The sequence below is a fragment of the Delphinus delphis genome, chromosome 18, assembly GCF_949987515.2.
Source record: "Delphinus delphis chromosome 18, mDelDel1.2, whole genome shotgun sequence".
NCBI classification, from domain to species: Eukaryota; Metazoa; Chordata; class Mammalia; order Artiodactyla; family Delphinidae; genus Delphinus; species Delphinus delphis.
Window position 1 is genome coordinate 77,183,712 of NC_082700.1, and position 16,396 is coordinate 77,200,107.

Below are 16,396 nucleotides of genomic sequence, written 5' to 3' on the forward strand. Positions count from 1 at the left end.
AGCCGGCTGACATTCATCATGAATATTAATTAACAAATAGTCTGTTAAAGGATAAAATTACAGATGCTGGGCATCCGTTTACAGAAGCTCCCTCCGCGTCTGTGCTTATAAAGCACGGTGGTTGCAGAACCAGCCATCTGTGAATCGTCCCTGTTTGCTCTTCTAAGTTATTATGTTGCTTAAAAGAACACGAGACATTTCAAAATTCCTCTCTTGAGAATCCGTCTTCAGGGTCCAGCTACCATGCCGCGAGGGGCTGTGGCCCGCGGAGCTGGCCTTCTGCTGGTGATGGGCCCTCGGGCACATCCTTACCCCGGAGCCTCGATCTAGCACGTGGCACAGGTGGCAGGGCCTCCAGCTGGTGAGGTTGGAGGGAGGCGGCCTGTGCCAAGCGCCCGAAGCTACCAGGATTATCCTGAGTGCTGAGAAACGTCACCACCACGATGGCGGGGACGGCTTGGGCATTTCAGCAGTGCGGCTGCAGGGTAACCCACTGGACAGGATGCTGGTCAGCGTCCCAAGAAGACAAACTATTTTCCTCCAGGATGAACGAGGTTACTGCCCCTTTATTTTCCTACTTCCTCTCTGCACAGATGGAGTTAACGTACGCACAGGGTTACTCCCGGGCGTGTGACGGGGGTGGGTGTGAACCCAGCACGGGCAGGTGTGGCTGGATCCAGGGCTTCACGCCTCCACAGCACGCCTTCTCAGGACTCACAGAAAATCTGCCGCTGATATGGGGTGGAGAGTAAGGGTTGCATCAATATCTCCTTATTATTCGTTTTTAATCACATGGTGAAAAACTCAACGTTAGCAAGGTTTTCCATGCGCTCCACAGTGGTGTGTAGGTCGGAAGCGAGAATCTGAGCGAGCCTGAGGGTTGACCATGATTCTCCGAGGCCCTGCCCCCAGGGTAATCGTCACAGGTTCAGGGAAACCAGACCTGGATTGTTGTAAAACTCGACACAATGAACCTGACAGGCAGCCAGATTTGTTTTCAGCCAGTTTAGGGTTACCATAATCTCATTATTATGCTTGAAAGACGACAAGTAATGGAATCTCAGGTAGCACCCGGGCTCTGCCTGGCCCTGTCTTCTGCTCGAGGCCGATCTCCCTTGATTACCCGGTCCAGCGAGGCTCAGTTTTCCACCCCTTCTCCTGCAGAAACAGTCATCCGATCAGCCTGTGAGCTTCTCACTGCCGTCAACGGTTTTAATGGGTCAAGCATTAAATTAACCCTTTAGCCCCGTTCCTGCGAGAATACCACACTTATTAAAAAGCGATTTCCTTTTCAATCATTGTCAAAGGGGCAACATAGAAGCCTGTGAGCCTGCTGCCTGGCCCTCCCCCTCCGTGTCCAGCCCTCGTTAGGTTTGCTCTGCGTCCTTTTCACCAGCACAAAGGCAGGCATCGGAGCGGGCTTCTTAGCAGAGCCCTTCTGCTTTGGTTGCTTCATTGTCTGGAAGGAACGGCACCAAACACCTGTGGGTGTTTCACATTCTGTCCAAAGACAGTAGAGTTAAGTTTGACAAAGGCTGGATGGATTGCTAATTGCACTTTATGGAAAAACACATCTATGAGAAAGGGACTCATCAGGGGAAAAGATTTCCTGAGATGCGTGGCTTTTGTGTTTTTGCTTGCAGCCCTGTCTCACTCCATCCGGCCCAAAAAGGTCCGACCTGAAAACCAGATCGACAGACAAGGGCTTGGGGAGAAGGACCACAACTTTCTTCACGATCTAGGGTGGCCAGCACCCCTGGAAACAAACCTGTGAATGGAGGACTACCAAACTAGACGCCCACAAACATTTAGCATTTAGATTTTTTGCTTCTATATAATTTGGAGGAGTTCTGGTGTGTACGTGTCTGCATGTCCTAGTGCTGTCAACTTCCTGGGAAAGTGGGAAATCCTCATCGGTGACACCAAGTATCTGAGCGACTTCTCTCATCGCTGCCACATGCGAAACCGGACTGTGTCCACCAGCACCCCCAGGAGGTGCCCGCAGGGGCACGGCCTGGCTGTGACGGGTGCAGCCGGCGCCCGCTCCCCAGAGAGCACAGAGGGCACCAGCCAGCCTCAGGGAGGCTGCACACGATCTTGCACTTGATTCAAGGTCGCTTTCACTTTATCCCAAAGCTGAAAGGGGGTTGTGCAAAGCAGTAAGTGATGGGAGGATGCTGGCAGGCAGACACGGCTCTGTGTTGCCCCATGGCTTCCAGACGTTTGCACCACATCTGGGGCCCTTAGCAGCCGAGAAGGGATGAGATGTCCTCTAACCCAGCAGAGCCCAGAACGGGAGGCTCACGACCTCTCTTACCCGCAGGCGGGATGCCTTGTACTGCCTGCCTCATGAGCTCAGATACCTGCTGTTCAGGGAGTCCTGCCTCCCAGGCCTAGGCAAGGTGGAGGCTTTCAGATCCTTGCTTCACACGGGGTAGGGTCCCCCCTCTGCACCTACACCAAAGGCCTGGAGCTCTTCAAGGAGCCCAGGGGGCAACCTGGGGGCAGCTCTGACTGTGGCCCAGCCCGGGGGACAGTGGTGTGTTTTTACAGTGAAAGAATTATTTTGATAATCTCTAGATCTGCTTCAAAAAAACCCACAACAAACCACCTATGCCAGCTACAAGCCAACTCAAGCAGATGGAAACAAAGCAATTCTGTTTGTGAATAGTCTAATACTGGTGCTGCGGACTGAATTGTATCCCTCGCCCCAAATTCACACGTTGAAGCCCTAACTCCTAACGTGATGGTATTTGGAGATGTGGTTTTTGGGCACTAATTAAGTTTGGATGAGCTCATGAGGATGAGGCCTTCATGATGGGATTAAGAAACTCTCTGTCTCTCCCATGTGAGGACAGATTCATCAATGAACAAGGAAGCGGGCCCTCACAAGGGCCCAAATCAACCAGAACCTTGATCTTGGATTTCCCAGCCTCTGGAACTTTAAGACATAAATTCCTGCTGTTTAAGCCCCCCAGGCTACGGTGTCTTGTCACGGCAGCCCAAGACCACCAACACAACTGGCAACAAAGAGCTGGACCAAGAGGAATCAACTTGATGTTTTTATATGGAAGGTGCAGCCATGTTTACACATGGACATGGAAGGAGGAAAGAAAGGTGTTCTGTTTTAGGACAACTTAACAGTTTTGTGTACAGATCATTTTCAAAATGAGAAGACAGAGGGTATCTGAGTTGCTATTGTAGCATGTTTTCAGCAGTGGAATATTAATATGAAGCATGAAAGTGGGTGAGTTTATGCTGAAATGAGGTTATTAATAAGAACAATACTCCACAGCTGCCTGGCATTTTTATCCGAGAAGAGGTTTACAGAACCAAACCTGCAGGGAACAAATATTCGCGACTACCACCTGCACTTTAAAGAGAGGAAGAAATCATCAGCTCCGGAGACAGTAAAGGAGAAGCTGCAGCTTCTGCAAGGTCGAGCATCAAGGTAATGGAAGAGCCAGAAATAGCACTCAAGTGTCTGCCCCCCTGGCGCCGGCACCGCCCTGCCCATCCTGTCCTCGGAGAGAGGCCTCAAGGGCACTTAGCGATCAGAAGTTAAGTCCTCCAGCTCCAGCATTTTGCTCTAAGTGTTCCTGCTTCTACAATTCCTAGGAGCAATTTCCAAATGTTGTTTTCCTTTTGGGCAATGGTCACATCCATATTCGGAAGAGCGGGGTGGCGGGGGGGTGGAGAGGAACTCGTGCCGTGGCATCAGTTCACCTCGACGGCATCCCTGGTGTGGGCGGTGCGGCAATCCCGCTTCCAGAGGACGCCAGCCAGGCGCAGAGCAGGTGAAGTAATCTCCCCAATGTTTCATGCTCAGGAGTATCTTTTCAGTCAAGGTGACTAGGAAACAAAAAAATGTTAAAACAAGTGAAACAAATTCCACCATGAGACTTGAGTGGTGAGTCCAGTTACGCTACAAACAGTGAAATCTTGAATTTCTTGGGTTCGATTGTGTCTCCTAGAAAGATGTCTGGGAGCCTGAAACCACAGTAGCTCAGGACGAAACCTTGTTTGCATACAGGGTCATTGCAGAGCCAATTAGCTAAGATGAGGTCATAATGGAGTAGGGTGGGCCCTTAATCCGATATGATATGATATTTCCTTATAAGGAAAGAAGAGAGACACACCCAGGGGGAAATTGAAGCTGGGCAGTTACAAGCCAAGGAAAGCCCAGGACCGCCAGCAAACACCAGACACGGGAAGAGGCAGGAAGGACCCTCCCCTGGAGCCTTTGGAGGGAGCACAGCCCTGCTGACACCTTGCTCCTGGACTTCTGGCGTTGAGAACTGTGAGAGAATGAATTCCTGTGTTTTAAGCCACCCGGCTGTGTAATTTGTTACAGCAGCTGGAGGAAATGACCTCATTGGGTCTCAGTTTTTTGGCTGATAAAATTCCGAGGTGAATCCTAGGACACCCTCACATAGATGAGCTACATGATGTTCAAAAGAAGGCCGTAGTCCTGCAATTTGACTTGGTATATATTACATGGAATATGGTTTGTCAGTGTGAGAGATAAGAGTAAAAACACAGAAAGTGGTCTTTTCACCCGATCTCAGATTTGTGCTGATGGGAGAGCAGACTAGAGGGGTGGCAAGCCTGTTGGTCCAGGAGCCAGCACACCACCAGCAGCTGCCGCTCTGAGGGATGCAGAGTAGGTTTTGTGTACCTTGGAACCAGAACCAATCCAAGCTAACGTCGCAAATCTGGAAGGACTCTCTTGCCCCATTTTTGACCCTCCTTCCCCTCATACTCCCAAAGTCCTCTACACACATCACATCGGGGCTGGAAGGAACAAGGGTACCAAGCTTGATGCAAAAGTAGGATCTGCTGCACTCAGCCACGCTGGGTGTATGATCCCATGGCATTTCCCAACACTGAACTTCATTTTAGACATCTTATTATTTTCTGATTATGAAAGCCATACAAACTCACCAAAAATATTCAAGCATTTCACCATAATAGAATGCAGAATTCAGAAGTTCATCAATACCTTCTCCCACTGTGATTAAGAGTTGAGTGAAACGCTCTAGGTAAATCAAACATCGTTACAGTTGTGTGTTAAGTGATAAAGTCAGGAAGAAAGAAAAATGGAACCCAAAGGATGGCAGGATTTGGAGAAATTATGATGTTAAATTTCTTCACTTTCATGTACCTTACCTTCAGTGTTTAGACTCCAGAAGGACGGAATCCTGGGGATGTTTCACCCAAAGGCACACTCCTAGATTCAACATTTACCCTGAGTTTCTGTCTCTTTGATGAGCTAAGAAACAAGAAGGAAAAATACAGACCACTTAACCTTCTCCCTTGATCCTAGACCAACCCTCTGTGCAGGCACACATCTCCCCTCCTCAGCACCCCATCCTGCTCCTTGGGCCCGCAGTGCATCAGAAGTTCCAACTGCCCAGGCTCCAAAAGCTGCTTCCGAAGCCAACTGTCCAGAAGGACCTTGCAAACCTTCATGTCGCAGGCCCTCTCTGCGTTGGGATTCCTCCTTCCAAACTCTTTCCACGGAGACTGTCGACGGTTGGTGATGGACTGGTTGCTGTACTGAGTTAAACTCAGTGACACATTGATTGACTCCACCAACATTTATTAAGGACGTAATACGTGCAGATTCAGTGTGCTAGGAGCTCAGACAGAGACAGAGAGAACTCCTGCCTTCTCGAACCCTAGAGATCAAGCGGAGAAGAGAGATGTGAGCAGAGGCCTGGAGACTGGGACAGAGGACCAACAGGGGCTACCAGGGGCTGAATGTGTGACCCCTGAATCCATATGTTGAAGCCTTAACCCCCAATGTGATGGTGTTAGGGGTGAGGCCTTTGGGAGGAGACTGGGCTTAGATTAGATCATGAGGATGGGGCCCCATGATGCAGTTAGGGCCCTTAGAAGAAGAGGAAAAGACAAGACCCCACACACACACCCTCACACTCTTGCACCAGGAAAGACCCTGTGAGGACGCAGCAAGAGGATAGGTGTCTACGAGCCAGGAGGAGAGGCCTCACCAAGAACCAAATGTGCCAGTTCTTGGGATTTGGCAATATCTGGAGATGAGGGAATCTTCTGGGCACCTTTCCTATCACATATACTCACTCAAGGATCACTGCCAAAGGAGGGATCTAGGACCTCCTGTAGAACCCAAATCTTTATTTTTGATTGAGAAAGGGGTAAGGGAGAAAGAGCTGATGGTAAATGCACTTTCAATTGCTTGACAGGGCACAGAATTCAATACCTTACACATTTTCATTTTTAGTCCTATGCCATTCATGTTTTAACCAACAGAATGCAAAAGCACTGTCTGTTTGAGAGTCAGAAACCTTGGGAAGAGTTTGGATACTTGAGAGACACTGTCAATCCATTTCTTTGATCTGGGCTATGGCCACGATCTGTTTCCAAGTATCATGGCTGGAGCCCAGTGGCTGCTACTGTCTTGGAAAATAAAATACAGCAGTTGTCTGAGGTGTCTCCACTCTGAACGAGGGCTCTCCGTGTCCAGACGTTCACAGAACCCCCTGGCTTCTAAGTTCTCACGCAGATGTAAGTTCTTTCAAGTGCTTTCAACCCACTGAATACATGATTTAGTACTTTGGAAAGCTCAGGAGTTGAGGTTTTGGAAATCTCAACTGTGCCGTTAGAAAACTCTTATCCCTTCACAGAGAAAACACCCGGACATCGTCTTTCAACCTCTGGGGATCACTGGGTTCTGGGAAAGACTGTGAAAACGATTCTAAAACCTTGCTCCTAGGAGCAGCTGCTCTGTGCACAAATATTAGAACTGTGTTGATTAAAGAAATGTCAGCAATTACTTTGGGTAGAAAAGCGGATGCTTCTTTTGTCCGTAATATTTTAATACTTTTCCACTTTCAAATACTGGTTTTAATTTTGTGACAGATGCTTCTTTATAAAAAAATTCAGTGTACAAAAATTCAGACTTTCAGTGTCTGAAGGCATGCAAGACAGAGGGAGAACCCATCCTAAACCTGACTAAATAAAAAACCGAATTAATTTGCTCCTCTAAGCTGAAAACTTCTGGAGTAGAGCTGGCTTCAGGTCTGAGGGTCGCGGCAGTCAGCAGCACCAGGAGCTGCCCTGACTTCTCCCACGTTACTCTTCTTGTGCTAACGCGATGGAGTCAGTGGTTCTGTCCCCAGCATCGTCGTGGGGCTCAGTTCCAATGGCAAACAAGCTTCTCTCTTCCAGAATCCACAGTCGGAAGTCTCACTGCATCTCTTTGGCTGTGCTTGAGCAAGTTGCCCTCCGTGAGAGCGTGAGGATGCGCTGCTCTCTCTGGTGGGGCCTGGAGAGTTCGGAATGGATCCTGGGCTGTATCCTCCAGCCCTGGAGTTGGGAATGGGATCCCGGGCTGTATCCTCCATCCTGGAGTTGGGAATGGGATCCCGGGCTGGGAGCACATGGAGTAAGAATGGATGATTTTGCAGAGCTTTTGCTACCAAAGGTATAGTTACCAGAGGAGGTCTACAGATGCCCCAGAACAAAGAGACGTATCCACTACTCTTTCCAAACAGATAAATTATGGGGTTACTGTTACTATTGCAGAGGAGGCTTCACTGAACAAAAGGAGACTTTACAGAAGGGTTCACTGAAGGTTTCCTTTAGGCAGTTGTCTCCAAATGCAGCTCATCGCGTGTTTAGTGATCACTGATGCTTGAGTAGAAAGGCTGAAAGAAGGAACACTCAAATCAAGAGGAACACTCAATCAAGAAAGAAAGAAAGAAAATAAACTTGAAATTGTAGGTTAGTGAACTGAAACATGGGATTTGATTTACATAAAACTTCTCACAAATGTGTCTATGCAGGAAGCAAGGCAATATATATTGAGGAAAAATGAACTTAGTAAGGAATATGTTCATGATGGCCCTAGTTCTCCTAAGGAAGCAAAATCGTTCTGTGAGCTTTAGGTGCCCTGAAAACAGGTGGTGAAAGGGTTTCCTACATAGCACCACCCAGTCTTTGACTAGTCAACCACCTAGATGACAGCTGCCTACCTGTCTGAGATACCTATTACCATTAGGGGTTTCTTGGGGCGCCTGAGAACCCAGAGATAGCTCTGGAGACTGGTTCTTATGTTGACTGTTATGATCTACATTAAGAGTGCAGGTGGGGTTTGAAGTTCAGGACGTTCTAATTACTGATTGGCCACTGAATGTATATGAAGGCCCCCATTACCATTTACAAGTCATCTAGGTCGATGCTCATTTGTTTGGGGATGTTTTAGCCCCATTATAATAGAAACTGGTATTGTGCTATTTACTAGTTTATTTATTTTTGTCATTGTTTATATTTAGTCACTACATTGTTTGGCACATCCAGCTCATGCTAACAAATCGTGACTTTTATTATTACATAATGCCTGCTTTCATCTGATTTAGAGCCACTGGTCCTAAATTCTTCATTGTCTGATACTAATATCACCACATCTTTCTTTCTGTTTGCATCTGCTAACATCTGTTTGCTTGCTCCTTTATTTTCAACGTTACCACCTTGTTAGAAGGGTTTCTTTGAAACAACACATACCTGTTTTGTTTTTTTTTTAAACACAGTCTGACAACCTCTGGTTTTAATAGAGCAATTTACCTCGTTCACATTTAGTGTAATAACGAATGTGCTTATTTTATTCCTCTGTCATATTTTATGATCCTTGTTTGTTACACTTTACTCTGTCTTCTTTTTCCTTTTCCTCATTTTGGATGGTTTGATTTTGTTAACGTTCACTCCCATTTTTTCTTTTGTTAATTTGGTGTTTCTGAGCTTTTCCATTGAGCCGGTAACTATCCACCCATTCCTCACACTCAGAATTCATACACATTTTCCAACTGTTGGATGAAAACCAGAAACCAAAATACTCTATTCCCTCATTTCTCCCTTCGCACAAAGCAAATACGATTAAAAACAAAAAAATTGGAATCTTCTACTCTGTTCCCTTCCTGTAACTCCTAGTTTTTGTTGAGACAGTTTAGCATTTTCAGTGCAAAAATATTATTAGATTTTCCTTTGAAGCCTACCTTTTCTCTCCTAAAACAATATAATCCACCCTTTATTACAAATGTTCAAACTTTATTAATATTAATTTGGAATTAACGCTACAGGATACAAAGTTCATTGCTACCCAGTACTTCTCTTATTTACCTTCTCCTTTCTTGAAGTTGGCAGCCAGTAGAAGGCTGACACTCAAGTGTGTTTGTTTTGAAAGTTCACTCTGCTTTTCACTTGAATCTTTGTAAAGCACTCACTGCCACCGTCCACTTGTCATCCTCACGACTTGGTGGATATGGGACAGTAGGTATCATCATCCCCATTTACTGGAGAGAAAACTGAAGCACAATCGCACCTTGATGCCATGTACCCTCACCCCACCCTCCAAAAGCTTTGCTAAAAGGAGTTCCTCAATTTGTCCAAAGTAGTCTCTGAGGCCGTCCACGTATTAAGGTTAAATACCAGGATCTCAACAAAACACACTTTAAGTGAAAGAGACTCTGCTGTCCCAGTAGGAATACTAGGATAATTGATCTGCAGTAATTGAGTTTAGCAAAGCTTATATAAAAGAGGCAACATAAACAGAACATTGATCTTCTTCAAAATCATTTATTTCCTTGCATCACAGTTTTTAGTGTCTCTTCAGGAGGAAGAATTGTTTTGTCTGAACTGTGTTTCTTTGTGCTAGTAGGTACCAGAGAGTGGATGGGGTGGGTGGGGCAGGGTGGAGTGGGCAGGATGGGGTAGGGTAGGGTGGGTTGGGGGGATGAAGAGGTCTCTGGGGGCTCCCTTCCCTCAGTCTCTCATTTGCCCCAGAAGGCAGTGATGTGCTGTGATTTCCTTTATCCGTTCACTTACTCATTCATCTATTCACTCAATAGACATCTCTGAACGGGGCTAGGAGTTGGAATGCAGGGACACACGAGCCCATCCTTGCTACAGAGAAGCTCACAGCCTGATAGGGAAGCAGGCAAGAAAACTGAAGTCCCCGAACCCTGCGGGCTGCACTGTTTCTGAAAGTCACGGAAGGTGGGCTGCCCCGCGCCCCTGACATCAGCGGAGGCCTGAACCCAGCCTGTCCTCTGCTCTGGAGCCCCCCAAGGCTGTGCCAGCTGGCGGGGGGTCACTGGCTGCCTTTGTCTAGGCTGGCTTTGCACACCATCCTTAAAGAAAGGTTCTGGAACAACTATGCAAATTTGGGTCAGGGAGTCACGCAGGAGAAGTTGTCAGGCCCAGTCCGCACCGTCCCCCCGGGAGGTGCGGGCAGCCGCCCTGCCCTGTGCTCAGCGCCCAGATCACGTCCTTACCTCTCGGGTCTCAGGTGAAAGCTGAGCGGCTGGAAGATGCTCCAGCCAAAAGCCTGTCACCTTCTGCCCCCGCTCCCACACCTTTGCCTGGCCGGTCAGCCGCCCTGGGACTCCTGGGGCGCTCTCCCCCTCCACACACACATTAAAAAGCCAAAACACCAAATTATCCCTTTTCCTCATCTCTGCCTCTTGCTGCTGCCGCTTCCTCATATTCGAGGGGTCACATGTTGAGAATCCTCTTCTTAGATCGATGCCATCACGCGATCGTAAAACAACCCCCCAGAGTGAAGAGCCTCTGCATCCTCATGGACGCCCACCTGTCGATTCACTGTCAGTCTTGCCAAAATGAACATCATTCTGGAACTTTCCAGAGCAACACTTAGGGCTCCGTTCCAAGTGCTCAGTGAACACCCCCGGCGTTCTCGTGTCCCTGCCCGGAGCCGTGTCTGTGTTCAGTGACAGGAGGAGAGAGCTTTCTCTTCCTTCCCAAGAACAGTGTCTGAAACCTAAGTTTTCCTCGGACCAGGCAGAAGAAGAAACAACCCATCTCATTGATTTAGTACTTTTAAAAGAAAAATCCATCAGGCTTCTCCTCAACTTTCTGAGCCTCCAGGCAGGCTGGTTACAATTTGCCCACACCCTCTAGGACTGTTCCTTATTAGTTTCTAGTTTAAAACTTTCACTTCTTGGGTTCCCAGAGATCAGGTGAACCAAGTGACCAGTTCCAGACTCAGTCCTGGCGACTTCCTGGGAGATGGGGAAGGTACACCAGGTGTTCTGAAAAGCCAACGTGGTTTCTGCCCATCGTAACTCTTCCTTCTTAAGTCCCTGCACGAAACAGTCTAGTCGGTTTTGAAACATCCAATCTGAGGTGGTTTGGCTTCATGAGACACGTGAGCACGGTCATCTTGCGCCTTCACGGCTGGAAACGCTATCGTTCACCGTGAGGCCATCACCGCCTCACCTTCCAAAGCTGCTAGAATATTTATTCCTGCAGCGGAAATGGTAAGAGGCCCATGACTTTTCACCTTTAGAAAACGAGTTTCCATGGTAACAAAAATACGATGGACCATTCGCAGTTCAAAACAAACCAAAGCAAAACAAGCCTGAAGTCCAGGCGCTGCCAGAAAGTCCGTATTTTGCCAGAAGGATCTACCCCACAACCGAACCACCATTTACAGAAACTCGGCAACCCGAGTCCTGAACAGTGGTGGTCCCGGGAGCTGAGCGCCTGCAGCTCTGCTTCGCTGAAACACTTGAAATTAACATTTCAGTTCCATGCCTTCGCCTTCCACCGTATGGCAGGTGACTTTCAAGTAACGCGAAAAGGAGGGAATAATTGGCTGATGGGAGATGGAGAAAACAATCGAGGTGTCTGCAGACCCTGCAGACCCCGCTCTCCCCAAAGCCCAGGTCTGTTAAGGAAAGATGCTGAATCTGAAGCTCCCGTCCTTGGGGTCGCTTTTCTTTGTGCTCCTTAATTAGGCCGTTCGGGCCAAATGAAGCACACGTTGTACAGACTCCTGTTTCTCACCGAAGAGGGGGAAAGTGATCTATTTGCAGGAGTTATATATTTTTTTCAGGCACTTTATGGAGACACCCCAGCCCCCCTTGGCTGCTGACTGTAAAATAAGAAAACTATTACCCAGCTGGGGTAACAATAGGCTCCCACAGTGCTTTTCTGCTCAGCCCGCAGCTGCAGGGAAAGTGGAAACTCAGCAGCGGGGTAACATTCTTTCCTTACAGCCTGTTTCTATGGGCAAGGAGCCCTCCCACTGATCCAGTGTATTTTCTATGCAAAACTGCAGAAGAAGTGACATTTTAAAAGTTTTGACCTTTGTGGTTTTTTTGCATGAACCGAGGCATACATTTTTTAAACCTTCTGACAGGGTGTCTGTTAGAAACGGCAATAGCCGTTACTGTAATAATAAAATGTTTCAAAATTTGAGAGTTTTATATTGAATATAATGCACAGATAACCTTTGTCTGGAGAATGATAGTGATGTGGGTCTTCGAACCACTTCTTCATTGTTCCAGGAAAACAGATTATGACAGGTTTCAGGCATATTTAGGAAACAATATCGCTGGACGCGATGTTTTCATTTGCTAATTTAAGACTTTTGTGATTTTTTTCCCCAAAAAAGGATTTGGAAGAGTTTTGCATTTATACTATAGGGTGCTTCCACTTAATACTAACAGTCATGTTATTTGTTCAGAAAAAAACGCTCTTTGCATAACAAAAATATTCTTTAAAAAATTTAGTTTTACACATCAATATATTTAGGATTTGGGGGGAGAAAAGTTAAGATCTTATTTGAATCTAAAACTTCTCCATTCAAAAAAAAAGAAGAGGAAAACAAAATAACGAAGGGACTAATGCCAAGGAGAACGTTCTTTAAAAGACCTTCCAATTAGCAAGGGACATGAATGGAGGAGACAAAAAGCTCAAATACAAAAATATAAAGAAAGAAAATTGGAGCAAATGAGATGTTGAATTACTTGCAACAAAAGATGGGTGAGTGGGAGATGGATTCTTAAGTGAAAGGGTTCTGTGGCTTTCAAGTGCCAGACCAGACCTCCAGAGACCAGGTGCGGGATCCGTCGGACCAGGGTCGTGCCGCGTTCCTTGCAGTCCCTAATTTGTCCTCCGATCAACTGTAGCTTTTATTTTGAAGGCTGGGAGATTTTCGGGGTTAAATGGGAGTTTGGAAAACAGTGTGCTGGCCCCTCCTTGGCTGCTTGGAAGCTGACAAGCTCAACACGACTGGATACTCCAGGGAGGGGCCCACGTTCTGAGCACAGATGAGGCTCCAGGAAACTGGCGCTGAGTTTGAATCCTCTTTCTCTACTTCTGGCTCTGGCTGACCACTTAACTCTTTAGTCTCTCCTCAGAAATGGAGGCAATAACAATCAAACATCAGACAGCTGATCCCTTGCTAATTGGTGAGTCGCTATGAATTGCTAATTTAATTCGATGATGAACTTTTAGATGGGATTGCTTTCTCTAACTCACAAAGTTGTTAAAATCCTGCAGATAACTAGAGTGTGCTTCAATTTAAAAAATTCAGATCGTAACTATGGCAGTCAAACCATTTGTTAACTCGAACTCACTCAATTAAATAAAAAAGCAGTCAAGCTGGGTCCAAATGTTGCGTGATATATGAGAAAAACCTTTTTATGATAGAAAGGGAAGCATGTTAGAATTATGCTGACATGTTCCTAACCCATAGTACTATTTAGAAGTTCAGATCGTGGAATTTTAGAGCTAGAAATACTAAGTTCATCTAGTCCAAATCCTGTTTTTCACAGATATAGAAACCAAGGCTCAGAGAGCTTAAGTGACTTACCCGAAGTCACAGAGACATGAGCAGAGGTAGAACTGGGAGCCCATCTCCTCTGTCCCCTTCCCCAGCCCACTGGGAGGTCTCCTCCCCCTCCCCTGCCCTCCCCTCCCCCTGCCCTCCCCTCCCCTCCCCCTTCCCCTCCCTTCCCCCTTCCCCTCCCCTCCCCCTTCCCCCCTTCCCCTCCCCTCCCCTCCCCCTTCCCCTCCCCTCCCCCTCCCTTCCCCTCCCCCTCCCTTCCCCTCCCCCTCCCCTCCCCTCCCCTCCCCTCCCCCTCCCCTTCCCTCCGTTCCCTCTCCCTCCTCCTCCCTCCTCCTCCCCCTCCTCCCCCTCCTCCTCCCCTCTCCCTCCCTCTTCCTTCCCCTCCCCCTCCCTCCCCTTCCCCTCCCCCGCCCCCTCCCTCCTCCTCCCCTCTCCCCCTCCTTCTCATCCTCCTTCCTCTCCTTTCCCACCCCCCTTTTCCCCCCTCCCCTCCCTCCCCTCCCCCCCTCCCTCTTCACCCCCACTTATTATTATTTCAATAAAACTTAAATCGCAGCTACAGATTTCAGGCTGAGCTGGCCTAGTGACTCTCTCCTTACACCCAGTACCTGAGCCCTTGCCATCCTGGCCCATTGGTCTTGGCGACATCTCTTGGCGTGCACCTTTCCTTCCAAGAGTGCATCTGCAGAATAATACCCGTTAGAAAATACCTCTCTGAAAGGCAGGTTCAGGATGCTGTGAAGGCTGTAGAGATAGGTTCAGAGGGTGCTGCTCGCCAGCTTTTAACGACCGGCCGGAGCCGCACAGCTGGGGTTGCCAGTACGGGGACGGTCGCGCAGGTAGATCTCGGGAGCCGAACCCTCACTGCTTCTGATTGTCATAAAGACAAATTTGAAACATATCATTTCTTGAATTGCACAGTCTCTCCTGTTAACACGAGGATGAAAAAGGACGCAAATGATGGTGATGAGCCCAGTTAGTCTCTCCATCAAGTGCTCAGGGGACCCCTGGCTGCCCTGACTCGGGGACGAAGGTCATCTGCGGATGGAGCTTTGGGCTGAGAGGTCTGACCTTCCCCCGCAGGGGCCGTGGGGTGGGTGAGGGACTCAGCACAGGCCCAAGTTCTGGCTGGTCCAGAAGGGAAGGAAGGAACCCAGCAGATGGAAATATGCACACCACAGGCAAGGACATTTCAAACCAGACCAGGACACAAACCCTTCAGAGTCAGGATGCTACCTGGGACCATTTCTCTGCTCACCAGCAGGGGTTGATGGGTTCGCTGGGTAAAGGAAGTTTTAGCTGATGACTCTTAGGGGGTCTTCAGGAGTCTCTATGGGAATTTTCATGGGGTGGGGCGTGGCCTTTATACCACACAGGGAGATGCAAGTGTAACAAAACTTACGTTATCCCCGGAAGGAAGGAAGAAACCTGCCCTTCGGAAATTTAAGAATAGGCAAAGAGGATGTGATTTGTCCTCACGAAGGAAAATAGATGGTAAGTATTTTCTTAAGGAATTATTCCAAAAATTGTACGTGACTTGCAAATGATTGTGAGTCCTAAGCACACACTGGAAAATAAGCTCTGTCTTGGGATCATGCATTTACCTTTTAAAGCGAATGTCATTTTATTAAACTCCTGCTTTTTAAAAATTTGTTCTGGGCTGCCTTTTCAGAGCCTGTTGGTAAGTGCAGACAGGCAGGCTAGCACCAGACTGGACATCGTTTTTAACCAAAGCGAAACAAGAGCCCTCGTCTTCAAATTGTGGAAAGGCATCTTTAGAAAGCAGGGAGACACAGGGAGCAAAGGCACGTCCCACATCTGGGTCCCCGGCACCGGACTCACTGAAAGTGGCCTCGGGAGTGTCTCTGGTCCTGAGGTATGGGGGTCCGCCTCCTGCAATGCTCAGATCTCTGAACGTGAGGCAGGGGTTCCAACATCAAAACACAAGCAAAGAAAACCCAGACTGGGCAGAGGGAGTACGTGCCCTTTCTCTTTGCATCCCTGGAAAAACCTCTTCCGGATTTTAGGAAGTGTTATGAGGGAGAACGATGAAGAACTGGCATTGACTAGACATGTACACTGCATTAACATCCTGAGTTTTCTTTTCTGTGTTTTTTTTTTTAACTAAGCCCCAGTTTTATTATCTGTAAAATGGGCATAATAATAGTCTTGTCATCCCAGATAGGGATAATGCCTGTGTAACACATAGAATAGTATAATTTTTATTATGAAAAATGTCCACACTAGAAAAAATGGACTAAAATAGCTCCTTAGGACAAGAAAAGGACTCCCTATGGAGAGAATAAAAACAGGCGTACATTTCTGCAGCGGAATGGCTTCTGGAAGGAGGAAGCACTGTCCACAGTTCCCCGCACTGTCCATCTGGCCAAAGCATCGTATTTGTAGAACATGCTTAGGGACAGGCGTTCTCGGGACCTCCCCAGGGAAAAGCCAACACTGCAGGTTTCAGGGCCAACGAATGAATGGTATCAAAAGTCGAGGGTCTTTTACGCTTAATACAAAACGTGTTCGCAATTCCCCTGCACCTCCTCTGCTGGCTGCTAACACCTTTGCGGGACACAAAGGGCCAGGCATGCATGTTAGGGAGGCTGGTTACAGAAATTAGTCCTACGCACTAAACTGGGGGAAACTTTAATGCAAACCGGAGCCAACGATTTGGCTTGTGGGCTGATCGTTATTCAAGTACAGAGTGAAAAACTGCAAATGTATAAACTGCGCTTTAATCAGATTTCGTGTGTCACT